Source organism: Rattus norvegicus, chromosome Y, assembly GCF_021556685.1.
Source record: "Rattus norvegicus strain SHRSP/BbbUtx chromosome Y, alternate assembly SHRSP_T2T, whole genome shotgun sequence".
Classification (NCBI taxonomy): Eukaryota; Metazoa; Chordata; class Mammalia; order Rodentia; family Muridae; genus Rattus; species Rattus norvegicus.
Genome location: NC_141555.1, coordinates 6,242,433 through 6,258,408, shown reverse-complemented (window position 1 = coordinate 6,258,408; position 15,976 = coordinate 6,242,433). Strand labels below are relative to the sequence as shown.

At 39.8% G+C, this 15,976-nt stretch overlaps 1 protein-coding gene across 1 annotated transcript in view; it reads right to left on the bottom strand.

Annotated features, from left to right (window-relative positions):
- Nucleotides 1-1,191: 1,191 nt before the first annotated feature.
- Nucleotides 1,192-15,976, bottom strand: part of LOC134484322 (uncharacterized) — a 170,209-nt gene continuing 155,424 nt past the window's right edge. The window contains exon 8 of the mRNA XM_087601388.1: nt 1,192-2,188. The gene's annotated coding sequence lies outside the window, so the exon portion shown is untranslated. The remainder of the gene's footprint in view (nt 2,189-15,976) is intronic.

Genomic DNA, 15,976 nt, shown 5'->3' with positions numbered 1-15,976 from the left:
AATCGTGAAAAATATGTCTGTGTGTAAACCAATAGGCACTAACTAAATACCACAAGGGCAGCTTCTGTTTCCATAACACTAGTGACATCTCAGAGAATACCATGGAATTTCAGGCATACAATAGTGTATCTAGAGGAGTGTCCCCTTCAACAGCACATCACTAGCATTAACTAGATATTCTCCAAATCAACAAGCCAAGTTGCCATTTCCAGTACCTTTGCCTGAGACACAAAGGAATACTTTCAATCACTCTACCTTGTAAAATGGAGATATGACCGATTTATTGAATTCTTTCCCACCTTCATGTACAGATATTGAATCCTAAATTTTCAAACAAAGCCCAGAAATTGCACCTTATGTTGCACACTGAAAATGACAATGGAGAAAGGAAATTGAGAACTTAGGTCAGGAAGATTGTTGTTGATGCAAGGATTCTAAACAGATAATCCCTCTAAGGGGACATCTTCTGGAGCTAAATGATCATTTTCTCCAATTTCCTCATCCATTGCTCCTCCTAACTAATGGTGGAGGGTTGGGATTATGCCTGCTTTGTAGAGCAGGTACATAGATAATTACAAGTAAGCAAAGACTTTGGAAAGATCAACAGAGTAATACAGTTATGTTGGGGAGTAAAAATAAGGAATAATTTTTTAAATTCGAATAAAAACTATACTCAGAGCCTCAAAAATAATATGTTTTAGCCATGGGGCTGTTTATGATGTGAGCAGAAGTTCACAGGTCAGGCTACAGGTGCATTGGTTAACATAGGTGCAATTTGAGACCTCAAAAACAGTCAGAGAAACCATGATGGATCAACCTTGGAATGAGCAATTAAGAAGTCATGCTGTACTATGGAGAGGTGTCATGTGCAGGAAACAGACAGACAGAGACAAAGACAGACAGACAGACAGATACTCACAAACACACACACACAAACAAACACACACACACACACACACACACACACACACATACACACACACACCCAAAACAAAGCATCAGTCATGGGGACAAAGATGTTGTAGATCACTGATAAGGAGCTGCAACCAGGGAAGAAAAGTCAAATTCTTCTGTTGTGTGCCACATGTGACAACGTCTATACTCTTGAAAGGGTGTCACTCCTACATTTCTGGACAACATCCATTAGAAACATACAGACAGGGAATGGTAAAGTAACGTAGAGTCTAGGTATTATTAAACTATACATGTTTATTAAAGCCCCATGTTACCTTTCTCCACATGGTGGCCGTTTCAGCAAAGAGAAGCCAGCCCATGGTCAGCCTGCCATGCATTTCTTGGATCTCTGAAAATTTACCTTCCATACATGCGTATTGGGCCCTAGGCTAGTTGGGAGTTGTTGAATAATCTGCATCTTCACAGCTGTTTAAGTTCTAGTCTAGTAGAGTTGGATGTCAACTCTATTTCTAATTGCGGTTCTCCAGAGGACACCAAGTTCAGATCACACTGGGGTTTATGAGATAAGGAAGTGCATAAACTGGCATGAAATATGTTATGATTAGTAAAGACTGTTGAAGGAAAGGGGGAAAAATATGACAGAGCGGGAGAGAGCCACACACATACACAGAGAATGAAAGAATATGCCTTATGTACATGAAGCCAGAAAAGAATTTGTGAATCAAGAAGACAAGGTATGAAGGACTGCCTGTAAATCCCAGTAACTAAGAAAGAACCTTAGAACCAGTTTTGATATTGAGGCTTCATACACCTTGGCCTTTACCAGCGTGAGACACTTGATATCAATGAGCAAATCCGTAGCCAGGAAAACATACTTATAGTGGCCCAAAAAAGCAACACAGATGTGCCCCCTTTGTCTGTTTTTCATTACTCTGATAAGACGCTGAATGGTCTTCCACATATTCTCGGATGCAGCTCTCAAGGGACAGCACCTATCTTCAACAGTATTTCATCTGAGCATAACCTTGGCTTGTGGATGGTACTCAGGAAGTTAACTGACAGGTTACACTTTTCCTAGCTGGGTGTCAAAGTTCAGAATGAGAATCCCACTCTGTGATTGTCAACATTTCCATGTATCCATTGGGATGGCAGTGTCACAATGGCTGCAACTGTCCTGTCATGCATTTGACATGCTTCATGTGACCGAGTTGAAAGTCTCTCTCAGCTTATTTTCGGATCCACAGGATGCAGATTGGCTTCCAAGGCCACATGTCTGACCACAGAAAATAGGAAAACAATGTCAGAGTTCACAGTTATAATGTAGACATGTCAGGGTATTTCCTCCATGTTTTGTTCTGAAGTGGATTTTTTTTCTTTATATACTTGAGTATTACTTATTTACATTTCAATTGTTAATCCCTTTCCTGCTTTCCTGGCCAACATCCCCCTAATCCCGCTCTCTAACCCCTAACCCCATTGTATAGGGGTTTTCCCATCCCCATCCTCCCTCCATTACTGTCCTACCCCCAAAAATCACGTTCTCTGGGGGTTCAGTGTTAGCAGGACCAAGGACTTGCCTTTCCACTGGTGCTCCTAAAAGGTTATTCATTTCTCCATTTGAGGTGGGAGCCCAGGATCAGTTCATGTATAATCTTTAGGTAGTGACTTAGTCCCTGTAAGCTCTGGTTTCTTGGCATTGTTGTTCATATGGGGTCTCAAGCCCCTTCAAGGCTTTCCAGTCCTATCTCTGATTCCTTCAACTGGGGTCTCGTTCTCAGTTCAGTGGTTTGCTGCTGGCATTCCCCTATGTACTTGCTGTATTCTGGCTATTTCTCACAGGAGAGATCTACATCCAGTTCCTGCCAGCCTGCACTTCTTTGTCAAGCATATTCTTTTATTGCAGATTATGCTACTCTTTTTGGAAGGCCACGTTGTGGGAGAACATTTGGATTATGCCCCATCCACAGTTTATAGATTTCTTATATAGACTTCTCTCAGTGGCCAGGTTTCTGTAAACTTGCATACAAATTAAATATTTCAGGACACAAACATACACACATGCAACAATAGATACACAGATACACACAGACACACAGACACACACACACACACACACACACACACACAGTGTGCAGGGATAATAGAGATATGCATGTCCTAAAAACTTAGGACAGTGGATCTAAAATATAAAATGTGAAGGGTTGCACTAAAATCTAAGACCCCAGGATGGAGGATGGGAAACAATTGTGAGGTGTGCTTTCCCCCCAATGTGGACACATGATCAGTGAAATATGAGACAGTAGATCTGCATGGTCAAACAAAGACCAGAAACAAACACAATTAATTGAATGCAAATACAGCCCATCTCACTTATTTCTAATGGAAGAGTTCAGGTGTTTCCCAAACCTCTCCTGCATAGTAATTCATTGCAGTCCAATGCTAGAAAATCAAAGGATATTCAAGAACATATAAAGAGATGAAGCCATCATGTCAGCATTCCCAGAGATTAGTTGAGCAGGGAGTTCTGATGTCCTATGTCTCCCTTAGCTATGCCTCAGGAAACCAAGAATACAGCCTCCTCAGGCATATACACATCTGCATAGGGTGTAATTTGGCTTCAGAACATCTTACCATGTAGTTACAGAAGCCAGGATGAAAATTACAAACTCCATCAGCATACAGCTGATGTGCAGATGCCCAGGATCACTGCTAAGTCTCTTTAGACCTACGAGTGTAGATAGACATGCCTTGTAGGAATAGAACATGGTTGTTTAGTTCCCCCAATTACTGTTCAGGACACATACAGAAGTCAGGAAGGAGCCAGTCCCTCTTCTATTTCACTAATTGATATTTCTTCAACGTAGTAAAAACTGCCTGCCAAAGACCCTGTCATTAGGACAAAACAGCAGGAAACAGATTGGGAAAAGGTCTACACCAATCCTCCACCTGACCGGGGGTTATTACCTAATACATACAAAGAATTCAAGAAAATACGCTTCAGAGAGACAAATAACCCTATTACAATTGTGATACAGAACTAAGCAAAGATTTCTTAACTGAGGAATATCAAATATCTGAGAAGCATCTAAAGAAATATTCATCATATTTAGTCATCAAGGAAATGTAAGTGAATACAACCCTGAGATTCCACCACACACATATAAGTATGGCTGAAATAAAAACTCAGGAGACAGCAGATGTTGATAAGGATGTCAAGTGAGAGGAATGCTCCTTCTTTGTTGGTGGCATAAGAACTGGTTCTACCACTCTGGGAATCAGTCTGGAGATTTCTCAGAAAACTGGAAATTACACTACTTGAGGACACAGATATACCTCTCCTGGGCATATAATCAAAAGATGCTCCAACATACAAAAAAGACACATCCTCAATTATGTTCATAGCTGCCTTATTTATAATACCCAGGACCTAGAAGAAATCCTAATGGCTTTCATCAGAGGAATGGATACAGAAAATATGGTACATCTACCCAATGGTGTACTACTCGGCTATCAATACAAATTATCTCAAGAAAGTCGTAGACAAACGGAATGATCTAGAAAATATCATAATGATTGAGGTTACCCAATCACAGAATGGTATGAAATCACACATGATATGAAATCACTGAAAGTGGATATTAGCACAAAAGCTCAAATTACCCAAGATGCAGTCCTCAGACAACTGGAAGCTCAAGAAAAGGTACACAAAATGTGCATGCTTTACTCCTTCTTAAAGGGTGGAACAATAATATCTATGAATTTAGAGCAGAGTCTGAGTGAATCCCATTCAGAGAATGGTGTACATGTGGCAAAAATATATTCACATCAGTCACCAAAACTAGATAAGATTGATGGAGCTAAGAAGTGCATGCTGCCGGGACTGTACATAGATCTTCCCTGTGAGACACAGCTAGAGCATATCAAATACAGCAGTGAATTCTAGCGGCAAATCAGTCAACTGAAAACGGACAGTAAGGGGAGTTATAGATAAAGAGGAGTGGGGCCAGTTGGGGACCATATGGGCAGGTAATAGTGAAAAGAAATAACATTTGAAATGTAAATATAGGAATACCAATTAAAAAAAAGGAACAAAATTTGCTAAAAAATAAACAAAAATGAAAAAATTAAAGAAAAGAACACTGCCTGGTATTTACCGCTAATGACTCAGAAATGTAAACGTCATTGTCAGGGAATGGTAGTCAGAGTAATACTAGTGGAAAGACTGAGATGATGAAGACTCAACTAGAAACACCTCTCTCTTCCAGATATCAGTGTCAGAAAAAAATTGCACTATAGGAATCCAAAGCATGGAGGAGTTTACTCTGAATCGAGGACAGAATACTTTTCTTTCACTTCTTCCTTAGGACCTTTTTCTTCTTGACAAAAAGAATAATGGCTATGAGCTCTCAGGAAAACAACTGCCCTGCCCATCACTTGGTTTTGGAATAAAAAAAATAATGATATAAACTCTCTGACTTCCAGGAACAATAAGAACAGGGAAGTCCAGATGCTTCTGAGAGACTCCCAGCTCCTGATTCCCATATGTGGAAGGCTCACAGCAAGGCTAACTCTTCAGAGACCTCTCAATCCATACTAAGGACTCTATGAGCTATCCCAAGGATGACGTAATTCTTCCTTTTTTTATACAAAGATGGAAGGCAAGCTTCCTTCTCCACAACACTGATAACTTTATCTTTTTTCCTCTCCTTCCCATTAGGCTGTTTACTCTGAATTAGAGGTCAATTTGAAAACCCTAGAAGTACTGCAGGGATATCTGAGAGGCAGTTGCAGCCACGACAACACTTTTGACATCACAGAAGAAGCTAGGGGAGTCCAGGTTACTTGTGGAATGGCCTAATGTTGATGTCACTGTGAACTGTCATGTCCTACCTGCTAAACAGATTTCCCTACATTGACCAGATTTGGAGTGCCGTTTCCAGGTATGTCTCCTGTGACACAGTGGAAACCTTTAAGAAATCCATCTCTCTAAAGCTGTAGAAATCTCTTTGCTTCATTAGTGTTTACATGCTTTCAATGGAGAAAGTTATCCAGGGGCTTGGCATGGGTATAAAAGTTTTAGGAAGATGTAGTAGAGGAGATTCTTCTAGATATTTTTCCCCAGGTTCATTCCTGTGACATACAGAACAATTTTGTAGGTTTTCTCTCTTTCCCAAAGCCCGGTATTCTCCCTACAGACCTTTAATTGAATGAATATAGTGTTTCACTTTCTTATTGTACATTCTTTGATAGGGGACTTTATAAATATTCCTTAATGTTTACTCAAAAATTCTGTTTTACAATTCCATTTTTTTGCAATGATTTTGGCCCAAGTATAGAGTGAATATAACAATGTAAATATTGTGTACCTACTTCAAATGATAAACTCCCAAATCCTGACTTTATCCAAAAATAAACAGACATCAGTAAAGCAAAGGAAAATGTGAACTCTAGAATGTGGTTCTGTAGTCCAAAAAAATAATCAGTTCTCTAATATCTACCTTCCCTATTTCCAAGGTTCAGACTTGAGGATAGAGGATTTCTTAACACCATTCTTTGTTCATGCCAAACATAAGGTTCAGGAGGATGGGCAGAGAGAGGAATGTTTTGAGGTCCAGGGAAAACTTAACATCAATAGTTTCATAAGTACAGGATTCAATCTATTTAGTATTGTCATTTGTGGATTCTACATTCTTGACCTAGTTGTACATAACCCATGTTAAAATTCCACCTAACCTCATAGGTGTAGGAGACACCAAAACTACATAAGATTGATGAAGCTAAGAGGTGCATGCTGCCAAGAACTGGAGAAAGATCTTTCCAGAGAGACACACTTAGAGCATGTTAAATTCAGAAGTGAATGCTAGTGGCACACCAGTGAACTGAAAACGGGTCTCTTCTTGGTAGATATTTACAAAGGATTACAGGAGCTGAAGGGACTTTCAACCCCATAAAAACAACAATTCCAACAAACCAGAGCTTTCTGTTACTAAACCTATATTCAAAGGCTGTCCATGGACACACCTATGGCTCCAACACCATATGTGGCAGAGGATGGATTTCTTGGGCACCAATGGAAGGAGCAGCCCTTGGTCCTTCTCAGGTTTGGCTCCCAGTTCAAGGGAATGTCAAGGTGCAGTATGGAGGGTTGTAAAAGAAGGGGAGTGGGACCGGTTATGACACTTATGGAGAGGAAATTTGGAGAGAAAGTAACATATGAAATGTAAATATAGAAATATCCAATTAAATCAGCAATAAAATTTGCTAAAAAATAAAAATATGAAAGAAATAAAAAAGAAACTGCTAGCTAATCTCACCTATTGATTCAGAAATATAAAGAGTAACTGTCAGGGAATGGTAGTCAGAATAATAATAGTGAAAAGACTGATATGACGAAGAATCAAGTAGAAGGACTTCTCTCTCCCAGATATCAGTGTATGACACAAACTGATTATGGGAATCCAAAGCCTGGAGGAGTTTACTCTGAGATGAGGACACAGTACTTTTCTTTCACTTCTTCCTTAGGATTTACTCCTGGGCAAAAAGAATGAATGCCATGAACTCTCAGAAAAACAACTGTGAACTTCCCAACACTAGGCAACACTTTGGGACAAGGCAATTAATGATATAAACTATCTGATTTCTAGGAACCATAAAAAGCACGGAAGTCCAGATGCTTCTGAGAGGCTCACCACACCTGATTCCCATATGAGGAAGGATCACATAATGGCTATCATTTCAGCGAACCCACTCAACCCCTACGCAGAATGCACTGAGCTTTCCCATGGACCACGTATGTCTTCCTTTTTTTATACCAAGACAGGAAGGCAGCTTCCTACTTCCCATCTCTGATCTCTTCATCCTCTTTTTTCTCCATCCCAATGGCTGTTTCCTCTGAATTAGAGGCCAGTTAGTAAACCCAAGTGGTACTGAAGGAATATCTGAGACGCTGTTGCACTCACGATTACACTTATGACATCTCAGAAGTAGCTAGGGCTCTCCAGTATACAAGAGATTTTTCAGGGAGGTCCACATGATGATGTCTCTGAGACCTGACATGGCCTACCTACTAAACAGCTTTCCTTACATGACCAGATTCAAGCGTGCCCTTTCCATGAGTGTTTCCTGTGACAAAGTGGAAACCTTTATGTACTACATCTCTCTGTAGCTAGAGAGTTCTCTTAGCTTCATTAGTGGTTACATGCTCTGAATAGAGAAAGTTAATCATGGGCTTGTCATGGGTAGAAAAAATTAGGAATATGGAAGTGATTCTTCTGGATAATATTTCTATTCTATGTCCATTGCTGTGACATACAGTTCAACTTCTCTGTTTCCCAAAGGCCAGTATTTTCCCTACAGACCTTTAATTGTGTGAATATTGTATTTCATTTTCTAATTCTTCATTCCTTGATAGGGCACTTTATATTCATTCCTGAATGTGTACTCAAAAATTTGATTTTCCAATTCCATTTTTGCAAAGATTTTGGCAACAAAGGGGGCCCAAGTATAGAGTGCATACAACAGTGTAAATATTGTGTACCTACTTCTTCAGGCCAAACAAAAGACTTAGGTGGATGGGCAGGGAGAGAAATGTCTTGAGTTCCACTGAAACCTCAACTTCAATAAGTTTATAAGGACAGGAAGGACTATAACTGTCCTAGGCAACTGATGATTCTACATTCTTGATCTAGTTGCACAGAATCCATGTTAAAATTCCATCTAACCTCATGTAGGAGCCACCATATATATACAATATATACATACACACACACACATATAAATTATATATATATATATGTATATATATATATATGTGTGTGTGTGTATATATATATATATATATATATATATATATATATATATATATATATATATATATATATATGTATACCCTAGCACGGAGCATACACACCTGTTTGGTTGCTTACCGATGATCTCATTAGGCACGCGCAGGAGTGGGCAAAGACCTGGCACGAAGGGACTCCTGCATATGCGCACACAGTTAACTTCCTGAAAGGAAGTCGGGTGGCGCGGCGGAGGCCAGCACCATCTTGTCATGGCGAAAGCTATCCCGGGTTTCCACGTGGGGCGCAGTGGAAGCCAGCGCCATCTTGTGGTGGCAAATGTTATTGCGGCCCTCTACATCTCCCCCTTATTGTTTTATTAATAAAAATAAATCATTGTGTAGGCTGGTCTAGGTCCCTGCAGTTACGTCCATCTGCTGTGGCTCCTGTCTTAGGTCGTTCCTCTATGTCACAGACTTGTCCATTCAAGGGTAACCCTATCGCCACTGGGCCCCACGTTTTAGATTGGTCTGTGCATGATGAAAGTTGCCAGTCTCTAGATACCGCAGTGCTGTGTGATGGTAACTGTTAAATGACCTAGGGCGAACTCTATAAAAGAGGCCAGCCAGAAAATGAGTTAGTGGGGAAATCATGATCACCCTATCGCGTGCAATGAGGAGGGCTGATCAAAGAATCATTGAGTCACTCTCATCCCAGTGTAAGAGCAGAGAACTCAGATTATCGACTAATTCTTGAGCATAGATAACCAAATTCTAGGGGAGGCCCCGTTTTCAATGGCCACAAGTGCTTGAGTGATAACGACCATATCACGTTTCTGTTGAGATCTGGGTTTGCAAACCAACCATAGCATGAACACTAATCCACAGCATAGGGCTGCACCAAACAGAGCCACTCCCGATAAGTAGTGGGCACCTCATCTGGTTCTCCTCAGCTGTTACCACCAAGGGCGGTAGTCAAGCCGCTCCTATAATAAAATTTAGAATTCCCAATTGTGAGCAACTATTCTAAAAAGTTCACTCACTGTGCTTGCCTAACAATAGATTGGGGAGGGTAACTCCAGACAGTGTAGACACAATGGGTGTAACAGTAAATGGCTGCTAAAATAGCAGTGAAAATAACAAGGTCTTTCCCAGGACAGTTCAGGATCAATCATTCTTCTCTGGAACAACCAGCAGGCAATGGAACCATGTCTGAGATCTGCATAACCAAGACAGAGTTTCCCAGTCCACAGCAGCTTTCCGCAGTTGGCAGTCCTGTGAAGCTATAGACTGCAAGATAACAACACCATTTAAGGCAGCAAGAGTCACTAGGGGAATTAAGGGGGCAAGTGTAACGGAGTCCAGTCTTCTCAAGAAAGCAGCAGTGCACAGAGGGACGGGAACACGCAGTGGTAATGCTGACTGGAGCAACGCCAAAATTTCTGTGATGACAAAAGATGAGGCGGAATCTTCCATCTTCCTCTCAGGGCAGAGGAATGACTCTAGGGACCCAAACCATGAGAGCTGAATCTTCATGCTCCCAGGATCAGCAAGTCTCAGCAACCACCTCAGGCAGCTGGCATACTCTTGTAGCATCCTGTAGAAAAAACACAAACCTTCCCTCTTCCCCATATAAAATATCTGGACAGGATCATGTCAATACGTCTATCTTTCTATTTCACCTAGGCAGAAGTATTCCTAGTTGGAGGGTACCATAAACTTTGCCATCCAAATATTAAAATTGAAATAAAAGGAGCATTATTTAGCATACAGGTATAACTCCCCCTTTTTATTTATTAAGATACAGTAAAGATATTATTTATTAAGGTAAGTCCTCGAGGATTAAGTTGAGGACACTGAGCACTTGTATTTATAAATTGACTTGTATACCAAATTATTGTTTCTAGCATTATTGTTTTGATACATAATGAGATTTTTTGACTAATTGTTCTTATGTAAGGCCTATAATCTGTCTGGTATCATTGTCCTGCCTTGTTAAGGAGTCTATGCAATCCAGTTTGAGTTCTTAATGTCCTATAACGTAACAGTACTTAGTGCTCTTAACCAGTAAGCCATTTCTCCAGCCCCTCACCAGCTTTATTTACCTAAACATAAGCATTAATTAGAAATGTCAAAACCTGTAAATATTGTCCAAATTCAGTCGTACTAGAAATCCCTGAGCTGGCAGGGCGAGGCTGAGAATTGAAAGTAAGCAAATGGAGTCTTCCTCTTTTCATATTAACTCCATTAAAAAACTCCATTTTAAAGAGCTGGGTCTGTGGTTCTGTTTAGTTGTCTGAGCCAGAGCACTGAAAGGACAGTGAGTTGTCAGAAAATTCACACTGAAATCATCACTCACTAATTTGAAGTAGAAACCTGCCTCTAATAAACCATTAAGTATTGAACTCAATTGTAAACCACAAGCCACACATTGGCTATCAGTCTGCCAATTGAAAGCTTGATTTAAAAACAGTTGTTAAACCAAGGGATTTAATAATCTGTGTTGAAGCAACAGAAACTCAAGAGAATAAATAAGTGATCCAATCACACATGTAGCCTTTTCATTAGATGAACCACCTATAAATACAGTAAGTGCATTTCCTATGGACTGCATGTACAAATTTACAGTAAATACAACAGCATGTAAAGAGTAGAAGTATCAATTTTGTCAAAAAATTTGTATTATTAATAGACCAAATATCAGTGTTTTGTAATAACCAATTTGATTGTTGTTTGGAATATGGTATGTTTCACCAGGTTTCTTTTTAAAATACTTCCATGACTCTAGCCTACATTTCGGTATTAACAAAACTGAAGCTTTATCTCCAATGTGGATAACAAAGACCTAAGTCCTCTGGTAAGGTGAGGTACTTAGCCAATTATCATATCCTTAGAAGCTTAAAATTAGTTTCAAATATTCTTTTCTGGAGTAGTGTAACAGCTACTCCCCAAATATTAAAGCTCATTTTGAGAGCAACGTTCTGTAGTAACAATTTCCATATACACTGAAGGATTCAAAGTTCTAACTTCTTACATTGAAGAAACGACAAAATTACATAATATAAGGCTCTTAGCCATTCTTAATGATATCACTTTATGGGTTCTCTAAAATTATAAGCAAGCTCACGAAATGAAAACTCACAATCAATCCTTTAAATATATCTTGAAATGGCAGTTGGAGTAAACAAACTGGCTGTAATGTTCTCACAAGTTCTAAAAGCTCATCAATCCTTTATAAATCCTGTAATAATCTCTACCTGTTTGATTTTTCTTAATTACAAATAAATTTGAGTTATTCGATGTAACACTCGCAATCATTAATCACAATCCTTAAGTTCTCCTTGTAACACCAGAGCACAACCACAAGGTCACCTGAGTTCTGAGTACTGACTAGGCAGCTGTTCTTGGGGCAGTGGAATTAGCATCAAAACATAGATAACTTTAAGGCAAACCACAACTTTGGAAAGCAAAACTTAACTTCTAACAAACTAGCTTCTAAAATCTAGTCTCTAAGACACCGAGTCTATCCTTCATGTTACAAAGTTTGACTGTCAATTCCTACATATGAACGCACAATATTGTAGTCTCCAGTACCTCAACAAAGACACATTTTCCTTAATTCTTTTAGAAGCCTGGTTTCTAGAATAAGAATTCCACAAAAATATTACCTCAATTTAGACCTGTTTCTCTAGGTTGGCTCATGCCACATGTTGTTTATAAAGACTCCATCCAAATTACCATGTTTCTGTCAAATTTCTGTTACCAATATTATATCTTTTTAACCCTATCCAAAAACTTAAAAGGCAATAGTCAATAACCAAGGCATGTAGAGCATATATATACATTTAAAACCAATGAGAAACAAAATTGAAGTGGCTACACATATCTATAATATTTAGACCAAGCACCAGTTTTATTTTTTTGAGCTATGATTTTAAGAGAAGCACCTCCTTGTCATCTGTTGAGTCAAATAATCAGTCAGGGATTTTTCTAAGAGAAACAGCTATCAGCTCTTGTACCAAAGAATCTGAGGAGCTGCTGGCACCTTTAAGATCAGCTCATGTAGACGCTCACCCCCGGGCAGCTTCTCCAGCTGACCTATGCTCCTAGCTACAGGTGCAGGGCTCTAAAGACCAATTGAAACTGCTTTTTATTCATTTATTCCTTTTTGAAACGAATTAAAACCAAATCAAGTTGTGAATGACCAGCAGATAAAGTTTTTTTTTCCATTTTTTTCTTTTGAACATGAAACATAAAACATTGAAGCAACAAGAAACAAAAACCACAGACATAAACTGACATACACAGAGAGCTTGGTGCACCAAGGACAGACAATAGACAAAGAGGGAAAAAACCAGATGGTGTCAGCAGAGAGGTAGGATTTCCCCTTTCCCACCACTTCCATGGTCACCATCCACTCGAGTGGAGTTGATATGGACGATGGATTGTTTCAATTCCTGGACTAGTCCATCAAGGTATTGAAACCAAATTCTTGTAAGATACAGAGATTTATTACGGGATATCTGAGCAGCACAAGTGACATTCACAAATGGTATGGAAGTGAAACACAGTCCTGAATATTTCCACTCACAACCCAAATACATTAACTCCATCAAGCTATGCATGGATATTGAGATGTCTTTTTGTTTGATTCTCCTGAATAAATTTTCAGGCGGTTTACCTCTATCAAATCTGATCATAATGACTCTGTGAATCTCTTCTTCATAGTGAGGTGCCTCATCTTCTAAATCCTCTTCCTCAGAGGAGCCAAGCTCATCTGTCTCTGAGCTATCAAGCTCTGAAGACTTTAATTCCTTTATCGGATAAAGACTTCTCCTTTTCAAGACTTTTTTCTCCTTTCTCTGTTTCATCTCTCCTGGGGTGTTTTTTCCCCAATCTCTCACTTCCTCAGATCTGAAGTCTTTGGAAGGGACTGTTAGCTTATATTTATCTTTTCTCCTCGAGCTCTTTAATTTTTTACTCCAGTCTGTTTCTGACATGCCATCTTGTACCTCTCCTAGCACTCTCTGCCCTACTATTACAGCTGCGCGGCTCCCATATGACCTCTGACGCTGTCTGGCAGCAGCCAAAAATTCAAAAACCAAAAGAGAAAGCATGAATGCTGCTAAAACGATAACATAAACTTCCGCCGCATCTTCTAGCAGGGGAGTGAAGTGGAACAGATCAAGACTAAGCATATCTCTCAGAGCCTTACCCGCGTCCTGTAGCTTTTGGATTCTCTCCACAGACGGAGGACGTCCTCTCTCGTCGCCTGGCGATGGTGTGGCATTTCTATCCCGGGTTCTCGGCACCAGATGTCCCGCACTATCATCTCACCAGCAAGAACACACAAGGACACACGAATCCTTCTGTAGCCAAAATGTTTATTGAATCTTATAGAGAGGGGCCAAGGGCGGCGGCATGGCACTGCTTATATACACCCTAGCGCGGCGCATCCACACGTGATTGGTTGCTTACCCATAATCCCATTAGGCATGCCCCGGAGTGGGCAAAGACCTGGCACGAAGGCACTCTTGCACATGTGCACACATTTAACTTTCTGAAAGGAAGTCGGCTGGCACGGCAGAGGCCAGTGCCATCTTGTAATGGTGAAAGCTATGCCGACTTTCCACGTGAAGCGCAGTGGGAGCCAGCGCCATCTTGTGGTGGTGAATGTTATTGCGGCCCTCTACATATATGTATATGTATATGATTGATAGATATAGAGATAGATAGATAGAGAGATAGATAGATAGATAGATAGATAGATAGATAGATAGATAGATAGATAGATATGTCATCAAAATTAGATAAGATTGAAGAAGTTAAGAAGTGCATTCTGCCAGGAAGAGGGTATAGATATTTCCTGAGAGACAGAGCTAGAATATGTCAATTACAGAAGTGAATGCTTGTGGCAAATCAGTTACATGTAAACATAACTCTTGTTGGTAAATTTTGAGAAAGGATTAAAAGAACTAAAGGGGTTTGCAAACCAATAAGATAAACAATGCCAATGAACCAGAGCTTTCTAGTTCTAGACCAATATTCAATGAATGTACATGGACATGGCTCCCAGTGCATATGTAGTACCAGATGGCCTGCTTGGGAACCAACAGAAGTAGAAGCCCTTGGTCCTCCCTATATTTGATTCCCAGTTCATTGGAATATCAAGGGGCAGTAAGGGGATTATAGTAGAATGAGAGGTGGACCAGTTAGGGCTCTTAGAGACAGGAAATTGGAAAAGGAAATAACATTTGAAATGTAAATATAGAAATATCAAATTAAAAAAGGCTATATATTTTGCTAAAAAAGAAAAATGAAAGTAATAAAAGAAAAGAAAAATTGCCAGTTAATCACACCCTTTGACACAAAAATCTAAAGGGTCACTGTCAGGGAATGGTAGATAGAGTAATACTAGTGGAAAGACTAAGATGTTGAAATCTCAAATAGAAGCAATTTTCTCTCCCAGATATCAGTGCCAGACACAATCTGCACTATAAGAATCCCAAGCACGGAGTCATTTACTCTGAGCTGAGGAAACAATATTTGTCTTTCCCTTCTTACTTACGACCTATTTCTTCATGGAAAAAATAATAAAAGCCATCAGCTCTAAAGAAAACAACTGTGCCCTTCCCAACACATTGCCTTTGGAAAAAAGACATGAATGATATTAACTCTCTGACTTCCAGGAACCATAACTAGCAGAGAAGTCCAGATGCTCCCAGCTCCTGATTCCCATTTCTTTTCATAAAACATTCTCAACCCAGAACTGACTGAGATTTCCCATCTCTGATCTCTTCATCCTTCCCTAATGGCTGTTTAAGCTGAAGTAGAGGACATTTAGTAAACCCCAGAGGTACTGAATGACTACTGGAGAGGCAGCTTCTGTCAAGACAACACTTGTGAGATCACAGAAGAAGACAGGGTTCTCCATGATACAACAGATATTTTTTAGAGAAGGCCTAATGATGATGTCACTGAGAATTGCCATGGCCTACCTGCTAAAGAGTTTTCCTTACAATGACCAGATTCGACGGTGCCCATGCAAGGTGTGTCTCCTGTGACACAGTGGAAACCTTTCACACTACATATCTCTAAAGCTAGAAACTTGTATTTGCTTCATTAGTAGTTGCATGCTCTGAAAGGAAACGACAGTCCGGGGCTTGGCATGGTTAGAAAAGATCTCAGAACATGGAGAGGAGGAGATTCTTTTGGATAATAATTTTATTACCAGGTCCATTCCTGTGGCATACAGTTCAATATCCTAGGTTATCTCTATTT